The sequence below is a fragment of the Leucopleurus acutus genome, assembly GCF_964270905.1.
Source record: "Leucopleurus acutus genome assembly, chromosome: 10".
In the NCBI taxonomy this organism is placed as follows: domain Eukaryota; kingdom Metazoa; phylum Chordata; class Mammalia; order Artiodactyla; family Delphinidae; genus Leucopleurus; species Leucopleurus acutus.
In genome coordinates this window covers 14,463,540-14,479,226 of record NC_139153.1, presented here as the reverse complement: position 1 = coordinate 14,479,226, position 15,687 = coordinate 14,463,540, and positions in this window count along the sequence as shown.

Sequence of the window (15,687 nt, the reverse complement as noted above, 5' to 3'; positions counted from 1 at the left end):
GAGAGAGGAGTGAAGGATAAAGGTCATGTTTTTGTCTTGAGCAGCTCCATGTACAGTAAGACCTTTCACTCTGAAGGCAACAAAGGAGTATGAATAAATGGGGAATGAGTTAGGAGAATAGTCAAGACAACCAGTAAGATTTGGACATTCTTTCCTATGGAACATCCACATGAATTTCTTCAGAAGACAAATGGACATACAGGTCCAGTTCTCAGGAGAAACATTTAGATTAAATACGGAGATCTGATATTTGTCTTACTAAAATTGGTAATTGAAGTCCTGAAAAATGGTAAAGTATTCAAGAAAAACTAAGTTTTAAGGGTTCTTTGTGAAAGACTTAAAGAACACCTGTACACTTAAGGTAGCAGATATCCATGTTTAATGTGCATGAAAATGATTTGGGTGCTTTTGCAGCTTCCAAGGGCCTTACAAAAAGAGATTAATATTTTGTTATTCTGGGATGTGTGATTTTAACAGGAGTGTGATTTTAACAAGCACCCCCTAGTGATTCTAATACAAAGGTCCTTAACCACATTTGGAAAGACATTGAATTAGAGGCTCAAGAAGCAGATATTTTACATTATACAGGTAGAAAAATAGATATGCTTGGATATATAAATATATATCTATAGAAATATCACTTAATCCAAAATAATTACTCTAACATGTTATATACTGAATCAAAGTAATTATTAACTGTTTATGAACTATAGTAACTTTTTCCAACCACAGACTAAGAACTGAGAGAGGGTTCTATTTGTGCTGTTTGTGTATATCATTTCTTCCCATTGCTTTATTGGGTACTTAGCACATAATAAGTGTTTAATAAATATTAATTGAACTGAATTATAAGAATAAAGTTCTTGGGCTTCCCTGGTGGTGCAGTGGTTAAGAATCTGCCTGCCAATGCTGGGGACATGGGTTCGAGCCCTGCCTGGGGAGATCCCACATGCCGCAGAGCATCTAAGCCTGTGAACCACAACTACTGAGCCTGCGTTCTAGAGCCCGTGAGCCACAACTACTGAAGCCTGTGTGCCTAGAGCCCGTGCCCCGCAACAAGAGAAGCCACCGCTATGAGAAGCCCGTGCACCACAAAAAAGAGTAGCCCCCTCTCGCTGCAACTAGAGAAAGCCTGCACACAGCAACAAAGACCCAATGCAGCCAAAAATAAACAAATAAATTTCTTTAAAAAAAAAAGAATAAAGTTATTGGCATATGTTACTTTTTTCTCTTTTTTGCGTTACGCGGGCCTCTCATTGTTTTGGCCTCTCCAGTTGCGGAGCACAGGCTCTGGATGTGCAGGCTCAGTGGCCATGGCTCACGGGCCTAGCTGCTCCGCGGCATGTGGGATCTTCCCGGACCGGGGCACGAACCCGTGTCCCCTGCATCGGCAGGCGGACTCTCAACCACTGCACCACCAGGGAGGCCCCTCTTTTCTTTTTAATAAATATCTATAATTGCAAAGAAATTGAGCATTACAGAATTGGAAAGCCTAGTACAGTAAACATGTCACTTTCTCTCAATCATTCATTTATTAGATGTGTGAACATTGTTAAGTTCCTAATTAGTAAAAGGATAATAATAGAAACTATTGGGACATCTGCTTTTGGTAAGGGCAGACAAGGCAATTCAGACCACCTTTCCCACTGATAACACATTGAATAAAGTCTTTAAAAATGTCTGCTTGCAGGAATCAGAGAGCTAACAAGACAGTCAAGGTCTTCAAGAAGGAGGAAAGCCATTGAGATAAGCATGGACTTGGGGGTTACTGATCCTCAAAGGCCATTCCTGATGTGAGCAGGGCCTAAAAAGACAGGGGAAATGACCAACATATTTAACAGCCTAAGGGAATAAAGGGAGTCTTGTCTCCAGAAAAAAAAAAAAAAAGGTACCTTGGTAAATCTTTCGTGGTGTACTTAAGGATCATGTAGACTGACCCTCTATGAATATTGATGACCTTAAATTCCTGTAATAAGATTAAGTTAAACTGATATTGCTATTGACTCTAGCCTCCTACCAGAATCAAGCATAAACACTCTCTGGAAAAGATCATATCATCCGAGGGCTCAAATTATTTTTATAACTTTTCATATAAAATGTCTCATACTGAATCAAAAATAATCAGGCACATGAGGAATAAAGACCATGTGAATGAAAAGCAAGAAAGCCAACCATAGAAATAGAAATTGATTCATAAGAATTCTGGATAAGGGAGTTCTTTTAACCAGACTTTAAAATAACTAAGGATATTACATTAGAGAAAGACGAGATTGAGAACTTTGTTAGAGTACAAATAGAGTTGAAAACACAATCCTTGGAGCTATAAAACTCCTTGTATGAGTATGAAAGAAGATTAGATGTATTTGAAGAGAAAAAATAGTAAACTAAAATATAAGTCAGAAGAAAATATCCAGATTGTATATAAAAAGCCATGAATACAAAAAAAAAAGGAAAAAGAAAAATATAGAGTGGAGGATAGTATGTATAAGAAATGGAGTAAGAGGGTCTAACATATGGGTAACTGGAGTTCGAAAGGAAACTATAGAAGGAATCAGGCAGAAGCAATATTTGAAGATATGTTGCCTGAGAGTTTTATAAAACTTAATGTCTTAAAAAGACATTGTCACAGATTCAAGAAGCTCTTCCAATGATAGAAAGAAAAAAAAGTCAGAAATTCTCCCCATCCCTAAAGAAAGCCATTTTTGTAACATGACCCTGTTGCCTGTGATTCCTTCTATCAGGAAGTGTAGTGTATTGTTTAACTTCCTTGAATTTACATTAGTAAGTCCATTTGTTTTGACTAGTAAGAATAGGGAAGAAGTTTTGATGTTGTATTTCTGAGCACAGACCTCAAGAGGCTTTGGGACTTTGCCTGCCACTCCCTTGCTGCCTGTAGACTGCAAGTGAAGAAGCTGGGGTTAGCCTCCATGAGGGTGAGAGACCATATGAAGAGAGCGGCTCAACAAATAGTCAACACCAACAATTAGACACATGAATATCCATTCCCAGTTCAGCAATCAGGTGACTGCAGCTGCATAAGCCACTCCAGCGGGAAGAACAGCCTAGATAAACCCAGCCCAAATTGTTTTGTTTTGTTTTCCACTAAAGTTTTTACTGCTAATCACTCGGGGAAAAAGATGTAGGTTGATGCAGGGGTGACAAGTCACAACCATGGGAAGTGTGACGGTCCCTGGATCATGGCTCCTCTAGGGCTTTCCTTTCATTCCTAAAGTAGGACCTCAGACCTCTTCTTCAGACCAAGGAGGCCCCTTCCACCCCTGCTCCTTCCAGCCGAGCTGCGGACACCAGGTGGGAACTAGTGGACCACTGCAGTGTGCCCTAAGAGGTTCATATGCTTCCAAAAGAACACTAATAAAAGAGTAGATGAATATCAAACTAATAGAGGGGGAAATTGACTGATAAAACAGTTACTCCAAAAGAAGGCAAGAGGGGGCAAGAAAAGAGCATACAACGGGCAGGGCAAATAATAATACAGATTTTAACATAAATATGTCAGTAATTACATTTAAATTAAATGGAAAAATCATTCCACTTAAAAGATAAGGATTATCAAACTGGAATTAAGAATAAAACTCAACTGCATACTAATTGCAAGATATATACCTTAAATATAACAATACATAATACTCGTTAGCTGTCAGGAAAATGGCTATCTTTAAGGAGGAGTGGTCATTGGAAGGGGGTATCAGGCTATCTTTAAGGGAGGAGTGGTCATTGGGGTATCAGGAGCTTTAGGAGTGCTGGCAATGTTCTGCTTCCTAATATGCTTACTGGTTAAACAGATGTCCACTTTGTAATAGTATATGGATCTCTACGTTTATGCACTTTTCTGTGTGTATATATTTCACAATTTTAGAAGTTTAAAAAACCACACTATCTCATAAACGTCTTATAAGGATCAACTGATATAGGGCATGTAAGGATTATGCTTATTTTCTAACACATCAAAAACACTTAATAAGTGTGTGTAGGTGTCATTATTTTTTCATACTTTATGTTATCCAAATTAAAATATCACTAACAATTTTTCATCTGACAAAATAATTCAAATAGATATTCTGAAGTGTCAGCTAAAAAAAGAAAAATAGCCAAACCGACCAGGAAAGAAGAATCAAAATGATTACCTGTCCTAACAAATATTAAAATATATCATATATAATAATTAGTAAGAATAATACTGGTGTATGTCTCCAAGAATATAATGGATAAAGTAATATATATTTAATTAAATGCATGTCATATTTTATTAAAATAAATTAACATTTCAGATTTGTTGAAAAACAGATTTGTTAGGAAAATAAAATATGCATGACTTGGTGTTATTTTTATTTCAGCAGCAAATACCTTCTCACTTGACATCCCACTCCCTCCACTGCCCCTGCTGCTGGTTCATCAGTTTGCTCTCATGGTACTCTCATGAGAGTAATTACACTCTCAACGTGAGAAGATTCACCTTTACCAAGGGTTAGTCACCTTTTTGTTTCATACTTATTCTTCCTCAAAGCAGGATCTTTGAGTAAAATATTTCCAACCAAGTGCTGTATCTTGAAGTTATTTCCTTTAGCATCTTAATTGTGTTATTTTTAATTATCTTTTTTTTCCACATAATTTAAAGGGCAAGCTATTTCTTTGGCAAAAGTAGAATGGATAACATTATGGCTGAACTGCTATATGCAATGACATTGGGATAACTGGCTTATCATTCAGTAAACAAAAACAGTAGTTTAAAAATCACCTATAAACTAGACTTAATGCCAGATGAATTAAAGGCATATTTTTAAACAAAAGCATACATATGGTAGCAGAAAATATAGGTGGGTTTTTATGTGCCCATGAGAAGAGAATACAGGGGTTTTTTGGTAACAGTTTTATTGAGGTATAATTCTCATACCAAACACTTGGTATATTTAGTATATTCACATAGTTGTGCAAACATCACCAAAATCAATTCAGAACATTTTCATCATCCCCAAAGGAAATTGTGTACTCTTTAACTACTATTCCATCCCCCCAACCCTGCCAATCCCCAGCCCTAAGCAACCACTAATTTACTTTCTGTCTCTATAGATTTCCCTGTTTTGAGCATTTCATATGAATGGAATCTTATAGTATGTGGTCTTTTGTGACTAGTTTCTTTAATTTAGCATGTTTTCAAGGTTCTTTCATGTTGTACCACGTAACATTGCTTCATTCCTTTTCATGGCTAAATAATATTCAAATACATGATGCATAACATTTTATTTACATATTCATTATTTGTTGGATATTCAGGTTGTTTCCACTTTTTGGCTATGCTAAATAACATTAATCTGGACAGTCATATACAGATTACATTTCAAGTATTGTACTTTTCAACTATAGAAATTCCATTTGGGTCTTTTTTTTATAATTTCCATCTCTTTCCTGACATTTTCTACTTGATGCACAATTGTCTTCATGCCTTCCTTTATTTCTTCAATCATGCTTCCCTTTCATTCTTTGAGCATGTTTACAATGGCTACTTTGAAGTCTTCTTCTGTTAAGTCTGACATCTTGTCCCTCTCAAGGGAAGTTTCTGTTGCCTGCTTTTTTTTCCCCCTCCTGTTGTGTGGGTCACACTTTCCTGAATCTTTGTGTGTCTTGTAATTTTCTGTTGAAAACTGGATATTTTAAATAATATATTGTAAAAACTCTGGAGGGTGTACTTTTGCCTCAGCTGTTTGTAATTATTGTTTTGTTGTTTATTTGTTTAGTCACTCAATGGACTATTATAGTGAAGTCCACTTCTCTCACAGTGTGAAGACTGCTATGTTCTTCAGAGAGCACAGGCTGGGCATGCACACAGTCACCCTGGGAAGACAGTTGTTCTAGGAGGGCTCTCTTCAGACTCTCTTGTTCCTCGATCACATCAGCTATTAAGCTCTATTAATTACCAGTCTGTGTTTAACAAAACATAGGGGCATTATTGCTCCCTAGACTGAAACTGACCCACTTAAATTTAAGTTGCTTTATGGGCATAATTCTCGAGGTAAATGTTTTAGGTTTGTTTTGACCCAAGGAAGGCTCTTCTAAGCTGTCTTTCTCTTGTAAACTTACTGGCCTATGATTTACCTAATATCTCTTATGAAGCTATCAGCCTCCTTTTAATTGCTTTCTACCAAAACCTTCATTGTTTTTGAGAGCACCCTTAGAATTGAACTTCCTCAAACTCTTTCAAATAAACTCAATATGTTTGCTTGTTTATTGTCTTGTATTTATTTATTTATTTTTACACAGAGAGCATATGGTTTGCTTTTCCCTCTGTGCAAAAGCTATGAGCCATGGCTTTGAAACTGGTTGTGGGGACAGTGGCATGATTGTCTCTGAGTGATCCTCTAGATTTAGAAGAAATCTTGATTCTTTTGTATGTCTTCTTTGGAAAAATGTCTATTCTGTTCTTTTCCCCACTATTATTATATATTATATATATTATTATATATATATGTTTTTTTGAATCACTTTGCTGTATACCTGAAAATAACACAACACTGTAAATCAACTATACTTCAATTAAGGAAAAAAAAGAAGAAATTAAGAGGAAAAAGAATTCCCTTAGCCAGGAATGGGAGAGTGGAATGAGCAGTTTCCCCAACTTTTCAGAGCACTGCACGAAGGACTTGCTTTGGTTTCATCGTAACCAGAGACCTGCAAAGCTGAGATGTCTGAAGATAGTCGGGAACAAGGAAGAAGGGCAGGGCTTGCCGATATCAGCCACACAATTGTAGTGACCATGTTTTCCTGCTCCTCAGAGGACCCTATTATTTCACCACTGAAGAAACCAATGGCCAGCACAGGTGCCACATATTCCTTGCAGGTTTTGCCACCGAAGTTTTCACATTCACAGACACCAGATATCTGAGTCTCTCTCTGCTCCCTCCTCCACCTCCTGTTGAATCCCACACCTGCACTAAGCCTCAACCTCTGCTGATGCACATGCAAACACCAGCCTAGACACCACCTCCCACAGCTGACCCCCAACCCTGTGTGTATATTCCAGGCTAACCCCTGCAGCTGTGCACACACTCCTGTCACCAGCCTCCCCTGCTATGCACATGCTTCTGGCAAGATCCTATAACCACATGAGTGCACACTGACAGTCAGGGCCCCTGCCGCTGCTAGTACTCACACAGTTGTCCCCAGCCCCAGCTGCTGGCCCTGGCCCACCTAAGGGTCCATTGCTGGATGAATGGATAAAAAAGGTGTGGTATATATACACAACAGAATATTATTCAGCTATAAAAAACAATGAAATCTTGCCATTTGCAACAACATGTATGGACCAGAAGGGCATCATGATACATGAAATAAGTCAGACAGAAATACAAGCACTGTATGATTTCACGTATCTGTGAATCTGAAAACAAACAAAAAACAGGCTTATAGAGAATAAGTTGGTGATTGCAAGAGGTTGGGGTGGGCAGTTAGGGGGGTTGAAATTTTTCAAAATTTAAATAAATTGAATATTTTTTTGTTGTTTTAGAAGAGAAATAAGAGCTGTGAATTTTCCACAAATCTGAGGAAAGATTTAGACATTCAATCTCATGAAGGTCTTAGGTCTCGAAAAATATTCAACATAGTTATTTTCTTCAAGACACATTATAACAAAACTGTCAAAAATCAGAGGAAGAGTAACTTATAAGGAATCTCTAAAATGGTATCAGCAGAATTCTCAGGAGAGACCTTATGGGTCAAGTGAGAGTGGAATAATATTTTCAAAGAAAGAAAGAAAAAACTCCCAACGAAAAATACTTTACCCATTAAAATTGTCCTTCAGAAATGGAGAAATAAAGACCTTCCAGAAAAACAAAAGCTGAGGGAGTTCATCACACTAGACCTGCCTTTCAAGAAATGCCTTGGAAAGGAGGTCCTCAAGCCAAAATGAAAGAATGCTAATTAGTAACATAAAAACATATGAAAATATAAAACACAGTGGTAAAGATAATCATATAGCCAAATTCAGGATACTCCAATTCTGTATTTGTTGGTGTATTAATTCCTTAACTCTAGTATAAAAGCTAAAGGACAGAAGTATTAACATAGCTATAAAAATTTCTTAATGGATACACAGTGTAAAAATGATGTAAATTATGATATCAAAAATATGAAATGTGTGGGGCGTAAAAGAGAAGATTGTTGGTATGGATCAAAGTTAAGTTGTTATCAGATTTAGAAATAATGTTATAAGACATTTTATGTAAGCCTCAGTGTTAGCACAAAGCAAACCCTACAGTATCTATGAATGAGGTAAAGAGAAGTGACTCAAAGCATGTTGTTGTGGAATATCATCAAATCACAAGGGAAGATAGCAAGAGAGAAACAAAGGAACTACAGAGTCAGCTAGAAAACAATTAACAAGATAGTGTTAGTAAGTTCTTACCTATTAATAATTACTTTAAATGTAAATAAATTAAATTCTCCAACCAAAAGGTATCGGTGGATGAATGGATAAAAAACAAGACCTCCTACATGCCTCCTACAAAAGATTCATTTCAGATTAAGGACACACGTAGGCTCTAAGTGAAGGGATGCGAAAAGATATTCCATGAAAACAGAAACCAAAAGAGAACAGGGGTAGCTATACTTATATCAAACAACATAGACTTTAGGTCAAAAATTAACAAGAGAAAAAGTTGGTCATTATATAATGATAAAGGGGTCCATTCATCAGGGAGATACAACAAGTATAAATACATATGAACACAACATCAGAGCCCCTAAATATGTTGGGCAAATACTACCAGATCTGAATGGAGAAATTCCAAAAATATACATAATAATATATAATAATAGTGGGCAAAGGAACAGAATAGACATTTTCCCAAAGAAGACATACAAATGACCAACCCGTACGTGAGAAGGTGCTCAGCATCACGAATCATTAGGGAAACGCCAATCAAAACCATAATGAGATATCACCTCACACCTCCTAGAATGGCTATTACCCTAAAAACAAGAGATATAAACTGCTGGTGAGGATGTGGAGAAAGGGGACTCCTTGTCACTGTTGAGGGGAATGTAAATTATAATGTAAAATGTAAGCGGAATACGTCTGGACATCTAATATTCAAGCATAGTGACTCCAGTTATTAATACTATGTTGTCTATTTGAAAGTTGCTAAAGGGGTAAATCTTAAATGTTCTTACCATAACAACAATAACCAAAAAAAGTAATTATGTAAGATAAAGGATTTGTTAGTTAGCCTTACTGTGGTAAACACTTCACAATTTGTACATCAAATCATCACATTGTATACTTTAAACTTACACAGTGTTATATGTCAACTTTATGTCAATAAAGCTAGAAAAAAGAATGTAAGGAAAAAGCAGTAAATCTAATTATAGAAAAAGGTAAAATGTGTGTATGTGTCTAAATTTAAAAAGCAAACAAAAATATTTGCAAAGATAAAGTTTTATTATCTTCAATATTATGAAAACTTTGGCAGATCTCTAGGATAAAGATAAACACTCTAAGTAAACGAACAAAGAACACAAACTGGCATTTCATAAGATGCATATAGCAAACATATGTAAATATGGAACCTCACTAGTAACAAGGAAAAGAAAAAAGAGAAATACTTTATGTCCACAAATTAGAAAAGTTATGGGTAAAATATTACTCAGCAAGTATGGAATAAACTGGGAAAATATACTACTGATGAGAGAGTAAGTTCACATGAATTTTGGCAAAAGGAATCAACATCATCTTAACAATGTGCACAACTTTTCTATGTTGCATTCACTTTATTTAAAAATGTTAGCACAGTGGTGTGATGTATGGTTGGGGTGTGTGTGTGTGTGTGTGTGTGTGTGTGTGTGTGTGTGTGTGTGTGTGTGTGTGTGTGTGTGTGTGTGTGTGTGTGTGTGTGTGTGTGTGTGTTTTCCCTACCCTCTTGCTGTGGTTTGTTAACATTTGTATTTCTCTAATCAGGAGAGCATATTCCAGACGTAGATAGTTAACATCTGAAAGCCTCTTATCAGAAACCCACATGAGATCCAATTAACTTTATTTAAGATCAATGATAAAAGCTTTGATAATTGACATAATTGAAGATAGCAATGATTATTCGCTGGTGAAATGAGTGGTGCTCAAGATATGAGTTTTACTAGAAATAATGCAGTGAGTTTTGCTCTTGCAGAACATAAGAATCTATGTTCTTGTGAGAGCAATAGCCTATATTCTTAGGAATTGTGTCCCATGCTTATGATTGTAATCATTTCTGTGTTGATCACTTTCCAGAGGATTTTGTTGCCTAACTCCAATTAAAATGTTAAATGAATCCTGCCCTTGCAATATTGCTGCACTGAAGCTAGTGAATCTTTCTTTTAAAGGGCTATTACAAGAGCCTGTAGGATAGAGAGCTGGTGCTTTGTTGAGCTTACAGTTTGAATGATGCTTTTTTATGCCTCCTTGCTATGTTCTTACATACACAGAATTTAGCCTTGAATCTTCTTTTATTATAATTTGTTACTTTGTCTTGAAGGTGTTTGTTGAGAATAAGACCTAGAGCTCTCACCTACCTTTAATTCTTGGAGGTAATGGTTATCTACCCAAAAGAATCTAATAATTAAGAATGAGCAAAATCACAATACCTTATTCTAAACAAATAATTAAGGGTGTGTGTAAAAGTTAACTTCAATATCTTTATCAAAAAGTTTACCATGGGAGAACATATGCAATTTAAATGTTCAACAATTGTTGGAGAATTGATTAATTTGTAGTTTATTCTGAAATGGAGTATTAAGCAGCTTTTCAAAATTAGGGCATTGAAAAGTATTCAACGATAGGAAAAAATTTCAGGGCACACTGTAAGTGAAGAAAGTCATATTAAAACAATATTTACAACATGAAAATATTTAAGAAAATCTATAATTATTCTTCTGTGAGTATAATATTGATTGTTTAGAAATATGAAAGATGTATGATTTGATGAACTCTAAATTTTTTATAACTCTTTCATCACCAAATACCAGGGTTTACAAAAGTGTAGTCCATGAACCACATGCATCAGAATCACTTGGTTTGTTTGTAAAATGCACACATCCAAGCTCCATCCCAAACTTATCAAATCAGAATATCTTGGGGGGTGTATTAGCTAATTATCAACAAATTATATCAAAACATAGGGGCTTAAATGCACAAACATTAATTAATCAATGTTACTGATCTTGAATCTAGGTACCTCTTAGTGAGGGTGCTTCTGACTGAAGGTGTCCCATGAAATCAAAGTCAAGCTGTTGGCCAGTGATTTAGTCATTTCACGATTTTCCTGGGACTGAAGAATCTGCTTCCAAGCTCATTCACATAGCTGTTGGTAAGCTTCAATGGATCTACTTCTAAATGAGCGCTGTCATGCCTTCGTTATCTGCCATGGGGGCCTTTCCGTAGACTAACTGAGTCCCATCATATCTGGTAATCTGAGAGAGAGGGAGGGAGAATACCCAAGATAGAAGCCACAGTCTTTGTGTAACCTAATCTTGAAAGTGACATCCATCATTTCAGTGAATCAGTAAGTGTAGCCAACAGTTAAAAGGAAGAATTAAGGAAGGGCGTGAATACTAGAGAGCATGGATTATTGGGGGCCATCTTATAAAATTTCCTAGCATAGGCTGAGACCTCAAATCTAAACTTTTAACAATATTATTAAAGGATTCATATACAAACTATTTATTTCCCAAATCCCTTTCATAGAACAAAAAATCCATTATTAGAATCTGACATTCATTTCAGCTCATGGATTGGTTTCCTCTGCATCTAGCCTTCTGCAGAGATAATTGTCTGTCTTATGTCTCATCTAAGATTATGACGTTCTTGGGCCAAGACCAGAACTCCAGTTTTCTTAGCTGCTAAAGAGCTGCTTTCACTTCACTAACCTTCCTCTCTGTTTACTCTTAACTTTATCTAGCTCTTGAAGTCATCCTTCTTTGTGAACAACTGCATGAGTTGTCATGTTGAACAATAGCAACAAAAACTCCAAAATCCACTTTGGAAATAAACACAAAATGACCATGGTCTGTAATAAACAGAAAATTCCTATGTGATTGTAACATATAATTTGTTTGAGGAAACTGGCAGAAGACAGCCTTTGATAGTACAAAATATAATTTTTTTTCCTCTCAACAATGTGTTTCCAAAATGACAGCATGTAAACTGAATATCTATAACTTGAATAACATACCATATGGACTAATGTGGCTAGCCATTTAAAGGGGATATTTGGTATAGCCATCTTCATTATTCACAGATTCCATATTTGCAAACTTGTCTACTTACTGAAATTTATTTGTAACCCCAAAGTCAGCACCTGTGGCACCTTTGTGGTCATTTGTGGACACACACAGAGCGGTGAGAAATTTAAGTTGCCCACTCTCCTAGTTGAAGTCTAAGAAGGTGATGCTCTGCTTTCCTGTTTTATTTATTAATTGTAAAGAAGTCTCCTTTTTGCAGTGTATTTGGCACATTTTTGTGCTTTTTTATTGGAGATCTTGCCATTCAAAATGGCCCGAAGCGTAATGCCGAAGTGCTATCTTGTGTTCCAAAGGGCAAGAAGTCTGTGCTGTGCCTTACAGAGAAAATACATGTGTCAGACAAGCTTTGTTCAGGACTGAGTTATAGTGATGCTGACTGTGAGTACGATGTTAATGAATCAACAATATGTATTAAATGCGATGCCTTTAAGCAGAAATGCACATAAAACAAGGTTTTTTTCTATTGATTGGTTAATGAAAATTTTGTCACCACAGGCTCACAGGAACCTAACTCTTTATTTCTCCTAGGAGCAATGGTTTTAGTATTCACTAATTCAGGGTTCCCAGAGACTTTATAGAGCATAACTACTGCAAACAATGAAAACCACCTGTAAATACTTTTTCAAAGCAAGGTCCTCTGAAACTTTATATTTGCATTTTGCATAAAGGATCTAATAAAATCTGGAAAAATGTGGAGGGGAGCACAGCTGATTGATTCCTAATTCCAGTTCATTATGCTTAAATTCAGTGGGAGTCTAACTGCCATGTTTATACAAGTCTTGGCTGGGGTGTCAGGCTTCTAGTGTACTCTGCCTCTGTCAGTCTGTGTCACAACCTTCATGGCAATTAACTGTGCTTTTGTCTGCTAATTATCATTATCTCACTATGTGGCCATTATTGTTCTGATGTCCTTAGGTTGAAGCTCAAGTATCCATCAGTCACCGAAAACAACTGCACAGGAGGAGCCTTAGGGAGGCTAGTCTGAAAGTCCTTACCTGAGCTCTGTTTTATTTTACTCTATTTCAGCACTGAACACAAAACTCTTCATGACACAGTTCTTTAAAAAGTAATGCTTTATCCACTTGATTAAAGTGAATTTGAACTAGTTTTTTTTTCGCGGGCCTCTCACTGTTGTGGCCTCTCCCGTTGCGGAGCACAGGCTCCGGACGCGCAGGCCCAGCAGCCATGGCTCACGGGCGCAGCTGCTCCGTGGCAGGTGGGATCTTCTTGGACCGGGGCACGAACCCGTGTCCCCTGCATCAGCAGGTGACTCTCAACCACTGCGCCACCAGGGAAGCCCTGAACTAGTTTTAAAAACGGGAATAGGATACAAGTGTTGCTTCACACTTGAAGATTTATCCAGCTACATAGTACACTAAAAATAAGCAACAACTAATTATAAAACTAAGGTATGTGTTATCTGATTGAAGCATTCTTGCCGTTGGATGACCTTCTTTTCTTCAAGTCATTTGGAACCAAGAGGGTGGTGTTTGTGAGTTTGTTTAAATGGCACTGGATGCAAGGTATAAGAAAGTCAAATCAAATCAGATGTGTCTGGAAGAGACATATTTATTTTCCTGTGATGCTCTTCCTTTTTCTGCTTCTTATATTAAAGCCACTTCCACCAAATCCTCATGATGTGCATGGAAGAAGTAACAGGAGCAGATAAATGCCCTTTCTGGAGTTTTCAGAACTGTTGTATGCTGAGTCTAACCTGATGTTGTATTCCACACATGTCTCCAAAAAGTCAAAAGCATTTTCAGCATTGATTTCCCTTAAGAGTTATCAGACTCTGTTCAGATTGGTTTAATAAGTGTAAGAGGTGACCTTGTGTCCACATAGATACTACTGTATTAGAAGACCTAGAAGCAAAACTTCACATACGTGTGTAAATAATTACCTTGGGGGGTGAATAGGGGGTTATTGAGGGTCTCTGCTTAGATGCTACCTAGGCCAATGGGCAGGATAAATTTTTCACTGCCTTATAATGATGATTATTTGCAAAATACGTGAGCACCAGTAATTCATTCATGCACTGATACAGAGTAGGGACTCAGTGCAGTGGTATTAAACTTGCTGCTGGCAGTGTTAATTGATTCGTTTGGAACATTTCCCCCTGAGAGGATCCCAATGACAACTTCCCTGAGCAAGAAACTGACATCCAGCCAGTCCCGGATATGCGGGGACACATGTGTGAGGATGTTGTCGTCAAAATAAACCATTCTTGTCTCCTGGCAGGGGCTGGTTCTCCCAGGAACACTCCCCAATCCTGGGAGCTTTAGTGAGAAGCTTCCTTTCTTGGCAGAGATGGCAGGCAGTAAGCTTCATGTCTTTTCTGTGGGATGGAAAAGAGGGACTGGATTATTTGTTGCATTTTAAACTTGTGGCTGTTCTCCTGGGAAAAAAAGTTGGGGAGGTGCTGATCAAGCTTAGCATTTGATCCGTGTGACCCTGTTGGTGAAAGGAAAAAACAAATGTCTCTCATCATAACACTTACTGACATTCCCTCAACATGACCCAAATCTATCTCTCCTGATACATAATGTCTGTTTTCCCAACTACATGATGAACTATGGGCAGATTCTAAGTTTCGGTCATTTTGTTTCCCAGTCCCTGCTAGAATACAATGCCCAGCATGTAATAGACAGGGAAGAAGGGTTAAAGGAAAGAATGAAAACAAAATATCTAAATGTGAAATTCAGAAACACTGTTAAGGGATTTTGTCCAAAATTTCACAGAACTTTAAAAATTGCCTCAGTTTGTAGTCTCCTTGGGAGAACATGACGGCTTGCTTTATTCTTTTTTCTTTGAAATTTTGTTTTGAGTCTAAAGTACCACTTTTCCCTAAACATGTTAAGAGTATGCATGTATATGTATGAATATTTCCTGGAGAATTTCTGGCCAGGCATTTTTTGTCATATACTTTTACTGGAAAACATATATATATATATATATATATACACACATATATATATATATTTTTAATTGACTAGGTGCAGAAAAATAATCAATCTAAAAAAATTAGAAGTAATGTTTCTGTCAGGAACACAAAAGCCTTCAGAGAGGAGAAACAATTCATTTTAACTAGTAATTTGCCATGTAATATATTTGCATTATCAACATCTCCATTTTGCGAAAGTGCCTCTACTAGAGAAACACACCACACAAGGAGGAGGGAAAGAGCTTAAAATTTCTTTCCAAGTTTAAGCAATCTAGAAATCTGGGAAAAACAACAACAAAAAAACTCCTTTCCTTAGCATTAACTAGAGCAACAAGGAAAGCCATGGAATTTCAAGTGGTGAAAATTTTGACCACAGCAATGCCCACTACCATGTTTGAATTTGCCCACTTCCTGAACAGGAATTAAAAAAAAAAAAAACCCAAAACCAAAAAAAAACAGTG